Here is a 12,811-nt window from a genome sequence, read left to right as displayed (position 1 = left end):
TTTGGGGTTCTGTCATGCCCAGAAAGCCCCCTTTGCTTGGCTGGGTTCAGAAGCTCCGGCTGGGCCACCTGAAGGCCCTGAAGGCCCCGGGGAGGGCGGCCTCCACACCCTGGGCTCCGTCATCAGGCCTGCCATGTGGCAGGCTTCCCCTGTGCCTCTGGGCCTGGGAGCCCTGGCTGGGTCCCGGGACCCGCGGGTCGGGTGATCCAGATCTGGGCCCCGGCATGCCGCTATGCCATTGGTCCCATGCAGACCCCCCCTGCTTTGCCTGCTTGTCAAGGCGTCCATGGGCCCTGGGTCGGAGGGCCTGTCGGCTCCCGCCTTGCAGCCTCATGGCTTAGGCCCACCTGGGGCCCCGGACCACAGGCCCCCCCATGCCTTGGCGCTTGCTTGCCCCTTCGCTAGGGGCACAGAGTGACCAGATGGCTACCCTTCGAGCAGGGCTATCTGGTCGTACCTTTCCCCTTGGCCATCTGGTCAGGCGTAATGCTTTATAATGTGGTGACCAGATGGCTGGGCTTCCTTGGAAGTCGCGATGCGGGCTCCTTTCCCTCCCTGATCCCAGCGAGGGCTCCAGGAGGTCCGGCACATTCGTGCCTTGGATCCCCTCTCACCTTGTGTACATGGATTACAATAGAGGGGGGGTAATTTTCCTCCGGATTACTAGAGAGAGGGTCAGTATGACCTCCATAAGGTTTGGTGATTCTGAGACAGGGGAAGGCAGTACCTGGGCCCGCCCGCTGGGGCCCCCAGGGGCCTGGGTTCCTGCCTGTCTTCCAGCCCCTTCCCGATGAGACTTTCCTCCGAGACTGCTCACCCCAGAAGCAGGCAGAGACGTGAAGTTGCATCCCCCGCGCAGGGCGGCCAGCAAGGGGAGGTCCTGGCTGTACCCCAATCGATTGGTCATTCTCGGTCCGTTTAGGGATGAACTGCTTCGCCATCCTAAGCGGTTGTTTCAAGCAAAGAGCCTCCACCCCACATGGACCGAGGGCCTTCACCCTACCAGGCAGAACGAAGGCCGAGCGGCCCAGGGGGCTAGTTCCCCCAGGAATATGCCTCCTTGCGCTGCATCCAATTATCACGCACTCTGTCACAATGCAGTGGAAACAACGACAGCCTTGTGACAACGCATACCATTGTTCCGCAAGTCGTTACAACGACTTGTGGAGGGGTGCAGCTGGATGTTATCCCTCTCCGCCCAGCGCAATAGTTCTGAGGGGTGACACCTCCACCAGGCTCCGGCACTCCTGCACCTCGCTCAGGCTGCGCCTCACCTTCCCTCTCCCTTCCAGGGAGAGGGCCCGCAAGTGCACGTGCAACCACATCTCTCCACCACCCCCAGCGAGCCCTCCTGCCAAGGCATGCAGGCTCCTTCCCCTAGCAGGTTCCCAAGAGGGTGGGGTGTGCGAAGGCTGCCGGTCCGGGAGATGGGCAGGCGGCTCCTGAACCCGCCCCGTCAGCAGGTGCGGCTACCTGGTTGATCCTGCCAGTATCATATGCTTGTCTCAAAGAGTAAGCCATGCACGTGTAAGTACACATGGTGGGTACAGTGAAACTGTGAATGCTCAATAAATCAGTTATTTTTCCTTTGATCACTCCATCTGTTACTTGGATAAGTGTGGTAATTCTAGAGCTAATACATGCCGATGAGCACTGACCTACTGGGATGCATGCATTTATCAGACCAAGACCAATCTGGGCTCGCCCGGACGCTTTGGTGACTCTAGATAACCTCGGGCTGATCGCATGTCCCCGTGACGGCGACGAAACATTCAGATATCTGCCCTATCAACTTTCAATGGTACTTTCTGTGCCTACCATGGTGACCATGAGTAACGGGGAATCAGGGTTCGATTCTGAAGACGGAGCCTGAGAAAACGGCTACCACATCCCAGAAAGACAGCAGACGCACAAATTGCCACACTCCTGACTCGGGGAGGTAGTGACGAAAAATAACAATACAGGACTCTTTCGAGGATCCATTGGAGGGCAAGTCTGGTGCCAGCAGCTGCGGTAATTCCAGCTCCAATATTGTATATTAAAGTTGCTGCAGTTAAAAAGCTTGTAGTTGGATCTTGGAATCAAGCTGGTGGTACATTGAGAGGCGAGCTACCGCCTGTCCCAGCCCCTGCCTCTCGGTGCCCCCTTGATGCTCTTGACTGAGTGTCCTGGGGGTCCGAAGCATTTACTTTGAAAAAATTACAGTGTTCCAAGAAGGTCGGTCGCCTGCATACTTCAGCTAGGAATAATGGAAAAGGACTCTGGTTATACTTTGTTGGTTTTTGTAACTGCGGCCATGATTAAGAGGGACCACCGGGGGCATTCATATTGTGACGCTAGAGGTGAAACACTTGGACCCGCGCAAGATAAACCAAAGCGAAAGCCTCTTGCATTTGCCAAGAATGTTTTCACTAATCAAGAACGAAAGTTAGAGGTTCACAGACGATCAGATAATATCGTAGTTCCGTCCATAAACGATGCCGACTAACGATCCGGCAGCATTATTCCCTTGACCCGCTGAGCAGCTTCTGGGAAACCAAAGTCATTGGGTTCCAGCGGGAGTATGGTTGCAAAGCTGAAACTTAAAGGAATTGACGGAAGGGCACCACCAGGAGTGGAGCCTGTGGCTTAATTTCACTCTACGCGGGAAACCTCACCCAGCCCGTACACGCAAAGGATTGACAAATTAATAGCTCTTTCTCCATTCTGTGGGTGGTGGTGCATGGCCATTCTTAGTTGGTGGAGCGATTTGTCTGGTCAATTCCGATAATGAACAAGACTCCTCCATGCTAACTAGTTACTCGACCCCCAACGGTTGGCTTTCAACTTCTTAGAGGGACAAGTGGCGTTCAGCCACATGAGATCGAGCAATAAAAGGTCTGTGATGCCCTTAGCTGTCTGGGACTGCATGCGCGCTACACTGAACCGATCAGCGTGTGTCTACCCTTCTCTGACAGATGCAGGTAACATGCTGAACCCCATTCATGATAGGGATTGGGGATTGCAATTATTTCCCATTAAATAGGCATTCCAAGTACGTGTGGGTCATAATCTTGCGTTGATTAAGTCCCTGACCTTTGTACGCAACGCCCAATGCGACTACTGATTGGATGGTTTAGTGAGGTCATCGGAATGGCCCTGCCGGGGTCGGCAAAGGCCCTGGCGGGGCGCCGAGAAGATGATCAAACTTGACTATCTAGAGGAAGTAAATGTCGTAACAAGGTTTCCGTAGGTGAACCTGCGGAAGGATCATTAACGGCAGGGCAGCCCGAGCGACCGACAGCACCAGCCCAAAGCCCTCGGCTGCCTCTTGCAAGCACACCCTAGGCACACATCCCGGCCCCCATCCCGGCTGGCGGACCGGGATGGGGGCCACCATCACTTGTGGGTCAGCCGGGTGACCAGATGGCCTGGGCCAGTTGGGCCCCTTCTTCCTCAAGGGTGACTGGATCTGGCTGTCTCAGGCCAGCTGGGCTCTGAATATTCCCTGGCCATCTGATCGCCTGGCTGTGCGACCAGATGGCCCTGTGGGCTGGGTGACCAGATGGCCCTGCGGGCCGGGTGACCAAATGGCCCTGCAGTCTGGGCGACCAAATGGCCCTGCAGTCTGTGTGACCAGATGACCCTGCAGGCCAGGCAACCAGATGGCCCTGCGGGCCAGGTGCCCAGATGGCCCTGTGGACCAGGCAATCAGTTGGCCTTGCAGGCTGGGGAACCAAATGGCGGGCCTGCCAGCTGGCCGGCCTGACTCCAACTTTTGTTGTTCCCCAGGGGGGCTTAATGGTCGAGGAAAATGGGCTCCCCAGACAGGCTGATAGGGAGAGGATGTGGCCTGAGCTTAATCCCCTTTGTTTCCAGCCAAGGGCCCGGGCACTGGGGACGGGGGTCCACCGGGGCCCCAGGGAGGCTCTCCCCGGCCTGGCTAGGGTTCGGAAGCTGGGAGAGACCCCGGGGCTTGAGCTCTGTATGGTGGGCCCCGGGGTACGGGATCCCCAAACCTACAACCCAGCCGAGGGTCTGGGCGCTGGGGATGGGGTGGCACTCCCTAGCCTGGATAAAATTCAGAAGTTGGGAGAGGAGCCAGGGCTTGAGATCTGTCTGGTGTGCCCCAGGGTGCAGGACACCCCAGCCTAGAAGCCAGCCGAGGGTCTGGACGCTGGGGACGAGAGTCCACCTGGGCCCACGGAGGCTCCCCCTGCCAAGCTAGGGTTCAAAAGCTGGGACCGGGCCCGGGGCTCGAGATCCACCTGGCGGGCCATGGGGTGCGGGATGCCCCAGTTCTGCAAGCCAGCCGAGGGTCTGGGCACTTCGGACGGGGGTCCACCGGAGCCCGGGTATGCTGTCCCTGGCCGAGCTAGGGTTTGGAGGCTGGGACCAGGCCCAGGGCTTGAGCTCCATCTGGCGGGCCCCGGGGTACGAAGCCCCCATCCTGCAAGCCAGTCTAGGGTCCGGGCTCTGGGGACAGGAGTCCACCGGGGCCCGGGGAGGCTCTCACCAGCCTGACTAGGGTTCGGAAGCTGGGATCGGGCCCAGGGCTTGAGCTCCATCTGGCTGGCCCCAGGTTGGGTGAGCCCCCCTCATGCAAGCCAACCGAGGGTCCGGGAACTGGGGACAGGGGTCCACCAGGGCCTGGGGAGGCGCTCCTAGGCCTGACTAGCATTCGGAAGCTGGGCCCAGGCCTGGAGCTCAAGCTCCATCTGGCAGGCCGAGGGGTGCAGCAGCCCCCTTCCTGAAACTCAGTTGAGGGTCCGGGTGCTGGGGATGGGGGTCCACCGGGGCCCCGGGGAGGCTCTCCTTTCCTTTGATCTTGATCACCTGCAGCCTCGACACTAGTGTGTGGGTGACTTTGCCTTTGATGTGTTTTCCGCATAGGTTACATTTGACTATCCCATTGTCATGGCCTACTCACCTGTAAAACATAAAACACTTTGCGCTATATAAATCTGCAAAAAATGTGATTTGTTTATGCCTTAGAATGCGCTGACCCATCTAGGCATGTGATTTGTGTAGTCCCAACGCGTGAAGCAGAGTACAATCGTGGAAGGAGTGCGGGAAGCACACAGTGCCTCACACTGCTCTCAATAGACCTTTAAATGAAGCAATTGTACAAACATTTGCGTTAGCTGTTTGTGTAATGATCCACATGTGATGCATAGAAGCCCCAGCTGGGACTCTCGCCTGCGGCGAGGCAGAAAGGTGCCATGGACCTCGAAAGGCAACACAACAGTAACACTTCGACGGTGGGCCCGCCTCCTGCGCGTACCCCTGGCAAGCCGTTTCTCACGTTTCCACTTCTGAGTTCCGAAGATGTTGGTGAACGCTAACCGTTCTAAGGCCGCTTTTCTGTATCTGACACGACCACAGTATTATTTAGTTCCATAGAAATATACAGATAGGAAGTGAAACCTCCTGCTTCCTGTGCCCTTTTGTCTGTCTGTCTGGATCCAGCAGGAGTTCTATATGTAAGTCTACCCGTCAGAACAAGCAGGAATACAAGACATGCTGTAAATGTTCTCTAATGAGGGCCGTAACCTCAAAGGCTTTTTTCATCTTTTATAATGAAATAGGCTCTCCATCCCTCTTAAAAGCCCACATTTTCCGGAAAAACCCATCGTCTTTTTTCTGATTCTTTAGTCGCTACAAATAACAAGCATTTGCAATGCATTAGGTCTCGCTTTTGCAAGAGTTTAAGCTATTGGCATTGTAAATGACAATGGCTTTTATTTATCTGTTTTAAGAACAGCATATACATAATAACAGGTATTGCCATTTAATATGTCAATAGCACAAACTATTATAAATGAGAGATCTATTGCATTACAGACACTTGTCTAGTTTGCCTGCAGCGTGGATGCAGGAGGATTTTTTTAAAATCAATTACACATGCTGTTCAACAACAACATAAAAGTCATATTCCACATGGTTCACTTTTTGGCAAATCATTCTGTTTAACACTCACATAAAAGCAACTTTTACAACAAATGATGCACACTCTACTACATACCACACAGTGTACATACAGACACCTCAGGCACAGAAACATAACCTCATACCATGCACTATGCACTCACACACATATAATCACACTTCACACACTGTCAACACACAGCACATATCTAGAGCTTACACATAATCACACATATAAAGCTTAAACATGCACACTGAGCTCACACTATTAGTATCCATACCCCAAAATTAAAAACTCGAGACCAGCACCAGCAAAAGGAGACATTAAATAACACAAATCATAAAACATTTAGGCGGCTGGGCAAGGAATAAACCGGGTCCCCCTAGTTTTGTGATCTTTGATATAATGTGTCCACACTCACCATAAGCAGGGTCTCAGCTGCTGTGTCAGGAGGGGGGTAAGGGGAGATGTCACCAGCCGTAGAGGTGGCTTGCTCTGGCCCAGTTCATGGAGACCCATAGAGACACCAACCTGACACATTCTGGACTGTGTCCCAGTTAAAAAGACACATAGCGATGCCAGTCATTTGACTACCTTGGCCATGCCCATGAAGCTCTGTTGAGGCTGCAGCCTGGCATGTGAATGAGACTGCCCCAGCCCTTGAAGCCCCATGGAGACAGCAGCCTGACTTATTAATGACTCAGTCATGAAGCTTCATGGGACAGCAGCATGACACCTGACTGACTCTACCCCAACCCATGATCCCCCATAGAGACAGCAGCCTGATTCGTAAATAACTCAGCTGGCAACAAAAGGTGGCAAATCCCTTTTTGTGCTGGGCGCGAAGGCCTGGAATAAGCTCCCGCCCTCTTTACGATCATTGTACCAAGAAACTCAATTCAGGAAAGCATTAAACACCTGGGTCTTTTCTTTAACGGATGTTGCCTGCAGAGCGCTGGTGTAATGTGTAGTGCAAAGTGTAAGCTTTCTCTTTTCCCTCCAACCCTTCCATCTGGGTTGGGTGAGCGCCAAGATACTCCTTGGAGTGATAGGAGTGCTATAAAAGTGTCCTTTACATTACCACATTACATTACATTACATCATCCTCCCCCCCCCCCGAGACTGCAGCCTGGCCATGAGTGACTCTGCCCCAGCCCATGAGGTCCCCAAGGAGAAAGCAGCCAGGCAGATTAGTGACTCTGCCCCAGCCTGTGAGACCCCGTGGAGACAGCAGCCAGACACACGAGTGACTCTGCCCCAGCCCATGAGGCCCCCAAGGAAAAAGCAGCCTGGCAGATTAGTGGCTCTGCCCCAGCCCATAAGGCTCTAAAGGAGAAAGCAGCCAGGCAGATTAGTGACTCTGACCCAGCCTGTGAGACCCCATGGAGACAGCAGCCTGACACATGAGTGACTTTGCCCAGCTCATGAGATCCCAAGGAAACAGCAGCCTGACACGTGACTGACTGAACCGGTCTGTGAGGCCCCGTGGAGACAGCAGCCTCACACAGGAGTGACTCTGCCCAACCCAACAGATCCCAAGGGACCAGCAGCTTGGCACGTGACTGACTCTGCGCAGGCCCTAGCGTTTTTCCAAAGCACTGGCATGTCTTGAAGAGTTCCCATTTGCCTCAGTTCCCCAGTATATTAGCCTACCTGCACAGCTAATGTGCAAACCTTCACAAGCCCGTGTGAAATCCCAGGGCCTTCGCAACGTTTAAAGGGCCCACTTCATCTCCGGTGAAACTCTCTCTTTCCATCGTCTGTTCCAGCCCTGTTTATACTGTACGATTGTTAATTTTTAATTAGTTGTTCTCTTTTCTCCCCTCTTTGTTAGTTTAAACCTTGCGCAAAGGCCTCTGTCGTTAACAATAATCAACAGAAAGGACATGCAAAAGGGTGCCAGCTCGTGCTCGGTAAGATGGACTGGGTTTGTTTCGTGGGTAATGTGTTTATGGGCACAGAGAGCAAACGGTCTGGGACTTTATTTCAGGGGCTAAACAGTCTAAATATTGAGTTTTTTTATAGGGACAGAATATCAAAATCAAGAATATCGACGACCGGAATATCGATCTGAAGGTAAGAAAAATTGTTTTTGTTAATATCGAAGTTAGTAATATCAATAGCAAAAATATTGATGGTACTAATATCAATATTAATATTAGTGTTATGTATTTCATTTTATATGTTTATTTTTATAATTTTTGTTAATTTTTTACAAGTTCTAAAATAAATGTATTACATTTTTGAAGTTAGTACCATAGCGAGTTGTGGGTTTATAGAGGAATAGGGTGAGAAGTAATTTAATTATAGTAAATTAATGAAATATATTTTAGGATTTATTAAATATTTTTAAATACATTTTTTATTTTAGTTCTGTAGAGGGTTGTGTGCGTATAGGGGAATAGGGTGGGAAGTAATTTAATTGCAATTTGTTAAATATGAATTTTTTTTATTGGTATTGATAAATATTTGTATGTTAATAAAGTATTAATTGATAATTAATTTGTATTAATTATAAATTAATTTTAATTATTTAATTAATTGGTAATTATATTAAGTGTATTCATTTATTATTGAAGTGTATTGTGAGGTTATAGCGTAATAGGGTGGTGAGTAATTTAATTGTAATTAAGTTAAAAAAAATAATGCTGAGTATTCATAATTAAATTGTTGTTAATCAATTAATAATTGGCAATACATTTTTACTAATGATTGTTATTTTTTAATACTTGTTTATTAATTAATATTTGGTAATACATTTTAATTTTTTATACGTTATTGGTATTTATCACTAATATATTGTTAAGTAATTATTAATTGCTAATTTTTTTAATAATTATTGTTTTTTGGTATTGATTTTTTTATTTTATTTTATAATTGTAATAATTATTATTTAATTGTATTTATTTTAATTGTTAATTAATTATTAATTGGCATTTATTTTTTAATAATTATTTATTGGTATTGTTAATTAATTTGTTGTAAATTAATATTTACACTGGTATTTATATATATTTTTAAATATTATTTTAATTATTAGTAAGTTGTTTTGACCCCTAGGCTATCCAACACTGTCTCTACTGTTGCACCCTCTGGAGTTGGAATAGTTGTTTTAACCCCTAGGAAATACAACACTTTCCCTACTGTTGCACCCTCTAGAGTTGGAATAGTAATTTTTACCCCAACACTATCCAACACTTTCCCTACTGTTGCACCCTCTGGAGTTGGAATAGTAATTTTAACCCCCACACAATCCAACACATACCCTACTATTGCACCCTCTGGAGTTGGAATAGTAATTATTACCCCTAAGCTATCCAACACTTTCCCTACTATTGCACCCTCTGGAGTTGGAATAGTAATTTTTACCCCTATGCTATCAAACACTTTCCCTACTGTTGCACCCTCTGGAGTTGGAATAGTAATTTTTACCCCTACGCTATTCAACACTTTCCCTACTGTTGCACCCTCTGGAGTTGGAATAGTAATTTTTACCCCTACGCTATTCAACACTTTCCCTACTGTTGCACCCTCTGGAGTTGGAATAGTAATTATTACCCCTATGCTATCAAACACTTTCCCTACTGTTGCACCCTCTGGAGTTGGAATAGTAATTATTACCCCTATGCTATCAACCACTTTCCCTACTGTTGCACCCTCTGGAGTTGGAATAGAATTTTTTACCCCTACACTATCCAATATTTATTGTTTTAGTTAATGTAGTGTCTAATTTATTTGAAACTAGCAGCCCATCCCAACGTTGTCCGGGTATGAATTGCTGCCGGCCAGTAGTATATTGTTTTGTGGGATTTCGTTTTGATAGCATTTCTTATCTGTGACAGGCCTGTGAAACGCTCTGATTCACAGTGCACTGCTGATGCACTTAAGAGTGCGCGTGCAGTAGTGTGTGAACTCTAGTTTCCCTACTTTATTTTTCCTTGCAATATTATATAGCGCGAACTCGACAACATGGCATGAGCACAATTTACATTACAGAAGAACACATTCATTTGTGGTAGGCACGTGGAGACAAAGCGATTTGCCTGGAATCACAGGATGTTGAGCTGATGCAGAGATTCGAAAGTAGCTCCCCAGCTCTAAAGTTCGCAATTCTAGAACTTGTGGGGGGAAGTGTGTCTAAAAGTGTATGTCGGTGCTGGCCATCAATGAGAGAGACCTGTGCATTTTTCAAATGGGTGGTGAAAAAATATGAGTATGTTGCTGGAGATGTGGGCCGCTGTGCCACCAATGTACTTACCGGGGAGGGTAAACACCCATTATTCCGCAACTTTCTTTCCGCATACCATCACTCCGCATGCTTTCATTAGGAAAGTACCATGACTCCGCAGTGCCATTATAACGCATGGCATTACATTTTATATGCTTTTACCACGCATACATTTACAACAAAATTCGTTGTAAATGCATGAATGGTAAAAGCATGTTTTTTTAATGTTTGGATGAGGTAAGTATGGGTATAGGGGTATATGTTTTGGGGTACTGAGGTATATGTTTTGGGGGGTTTGGGTATTTAAAGGTTTCAGATATAGTTTTGGGTTATGGGGTAAAGGGTTAGTTTTAGGGTTTAGGGATAGGTATGGGTTTTGGGGTACAGGGGTATTTTTAGGGTTCAGGGCTAGGTTTGGGTTTTGGGGTATAGGGGTATTTTTAGGGTTCAGGGCTAGGTTTGGGTTTTGGGGTATAGGGGTATTTTTAGGGTCCAGGGCTAGGTTTGGGCTTTGAGGTACAGGGGTATTTTTAGGGTTCAGGGCTAGGTTTGGGTTTTGGGGTATATGGGTATTTTTAGGGTTCAGGAGTAGGTTTGGGTTTTGAGGTACAGGGGTATTTTAAGGTTTCAGGGCTAGGTTTGGGTTTTGGGGTACAGGGGTATTTTAGGGTTCACGAGTAGGTTTGGGTTTTGGGGTACAGGAGTATTTTTAGGGTTCAGGGCTAGGTTTGGGTTTTGCTGTACAGAGGTATTTTTAGGGTTCAGGGGTAGGGTTGGGTTTCAAGGTACAGGGGCATTTATAGGGTTCCGGGCTAGGTTTGGGTATTTGGGGTACAGGGGTATTTTTAGGGTTTAGGGATAGGTTTGGGTTTTGGGGTAGAGGGTATATTTATAGAGTTAAGATGGGTTAGTGTTTAAGGGTGTTGGGGTATTTTAAGGAGTAAGGGTGGGTTATGATTATGTGGTACAGGGGTATTTAAAGGGAGCAGGGTGGGATTAGTTTTTAGGGTGTAAAGGGTAATAAAATAAAATAATAAATAAAAATAATATAAATAATGCAATTAAAAGAATAAGTGTTTTAATTTAATTAAAAAAATGTGTATATATATATACTGGCAGCCCGCCCCAGCGTTGCCTGGGGCAGAAGGGGGCTGGGGGCTGCATTTTTACCTCGGGGCAGAAGGTGGCTGGGGCAGCATGTTGTCGAGCGGTGCACCCGCCGACTCCCCCCCCTCCAAACCCCCCCACGGCCCGCCCCGCCCCGCCTCGCCCGCCTCCCGCCCGGACTCCAGCAACATCCGATTTAAGTTAAGTAGCAGCCCGCGCGGTGCACCCGCCGACTCCCTCCCGCCCCAGCAACATCTCCAGCAACGTACCTCTCACTGCTCCTCCGCTTCCCGCCGCTCCTCCCCGCGCTGCCACTGCTCCTCCGGTTCTCGCCGCTCCGCAGCTCCTACCGGCGCTGTTGTCCTCCGCTCTTCCTGGTTCTGGTGAACGCCGCTCCTCCCCTCATGCAGACGTCGCTCATGTCGTCTGCTCTTCCTGGTTCTGGTGAACGCCACTCCTCCCCTCACGCAGACGTCGCGGCCGGCGCTAGTTGCAAGGGACTACTTTTTTTCATTTATTAATATTTTAAACAACGTTTTATTTTTATTTTTATGTAGCCTATGTCCTTCTGCTTGCCCTGAGGTTTTCTAAGATGTCTTGGGTGTGTAGATTGGCGCTGTGGTTCCTGAGATTACCTTGCCCAAAAGGTGCAAGTTCTCTCTTTATAATAGTAGTATAGATTCATGTTAAAAATTTGTTATATATAGTTTTGATATTTTTATTTATATTATTGTCGTATGTGTATGTATGTATTTATAATTTAAAAAAAAACATTGTAACAATTTATAAGTTAGAGTAAATCATTGTAAATATTATCAAGTAGGTATATATATATTATATTTTATTGTAATCATGAATTGTTTCAATCATTTGTTTTGTGAAAAAAACTGGCATAATGATACGTACAAAATGCATTTATGCAAAGTATTGTAAATATGCCAATTTCGAATTGTGGTTTTCATTTTTTTATTGCTTTACCCTCAGCAATAGAGCCATTTAGAAACAATTATTTCTTCTTAATAATGGACACCTATAACGATAGTCTGTTGTCCATATAGTTTGGTCACATGACCATCTTGGGAGGCGGGCAGTAGGCGGGGCACAAATGCACTTTAAATGTCACAAAAGTTCAGCTACTCCCTGCATGTGAACAAGGGCTGCAAGGCCCGAAACGCGTCATGGTTGGTTGGTCCACGAAAAACTGAAAATAAACTTACCTGAAAGAACTTGTGGTCTGTCTCCTGCTTCGCCGGTCCTGGGGGATCGGAGGTGGTAATGAGGAGTTCCAGTTTATATTTTATATGTATATGTTATTTTTTTTTAAAAGTCCACACAGATTGAAGCACTCCACTTTTAACAGCTCCAAATAGCTCAAATTGTTAAATAATACAAAATCATCCAAAGGCTCTTGAAGATTTTCTTCTTTTATTCCTTTTCCAATTCCAATCCCAAACCAACGCGTTTCACTGAGGTTATTAAACACCTATTAGCTTCATCAGGGCTTATCTTCATATATACTCTTGCCTCTTATCTTTAGGGAGAGTGCTCATTATATTATTTGCTGTTAT

The 12,811-nt window shown here is 47.7% G+C and overlaps 1 protein-coding gene and 1 pseudogene across 1 annotated transcript in view; both read left to right on the top strand.

Annotated features, from left to right (window-relative positions):
- The window catches only part of LOC147701364 (B-cell receptor CD22-like), a 351,247-nt gene that overhangs the window by 247,745 nt on the left and 90,691 nt on the right, over positions 1–12,811 (top strand). The gene's annotated exons all lie outside the window — the stretch shown is intronic.
- Positions 1,471–3,255, top strand: LOC147701365 (18S ribosomal RNA; annotated as a pseudogene).

Source organism: Lissotriton vulgaris, chromosome 7 (genome assembly GCF_964263255.1).
Source record: "Lissotriton vulgaris chromosome 7, aLisVul1.2, whole genome shotgun sequence".
Lineage (NCBI taxonomy): Eukaryota > Metazoa > Chordata > Amphibia > Caudata > Salamandridae > Lissotriton > Lissotriton vulgaris.
Note: the sequence above shows the minus strand (reverse complement) of the source record. Positions and strands in the feature narration are given on the sequence as shown.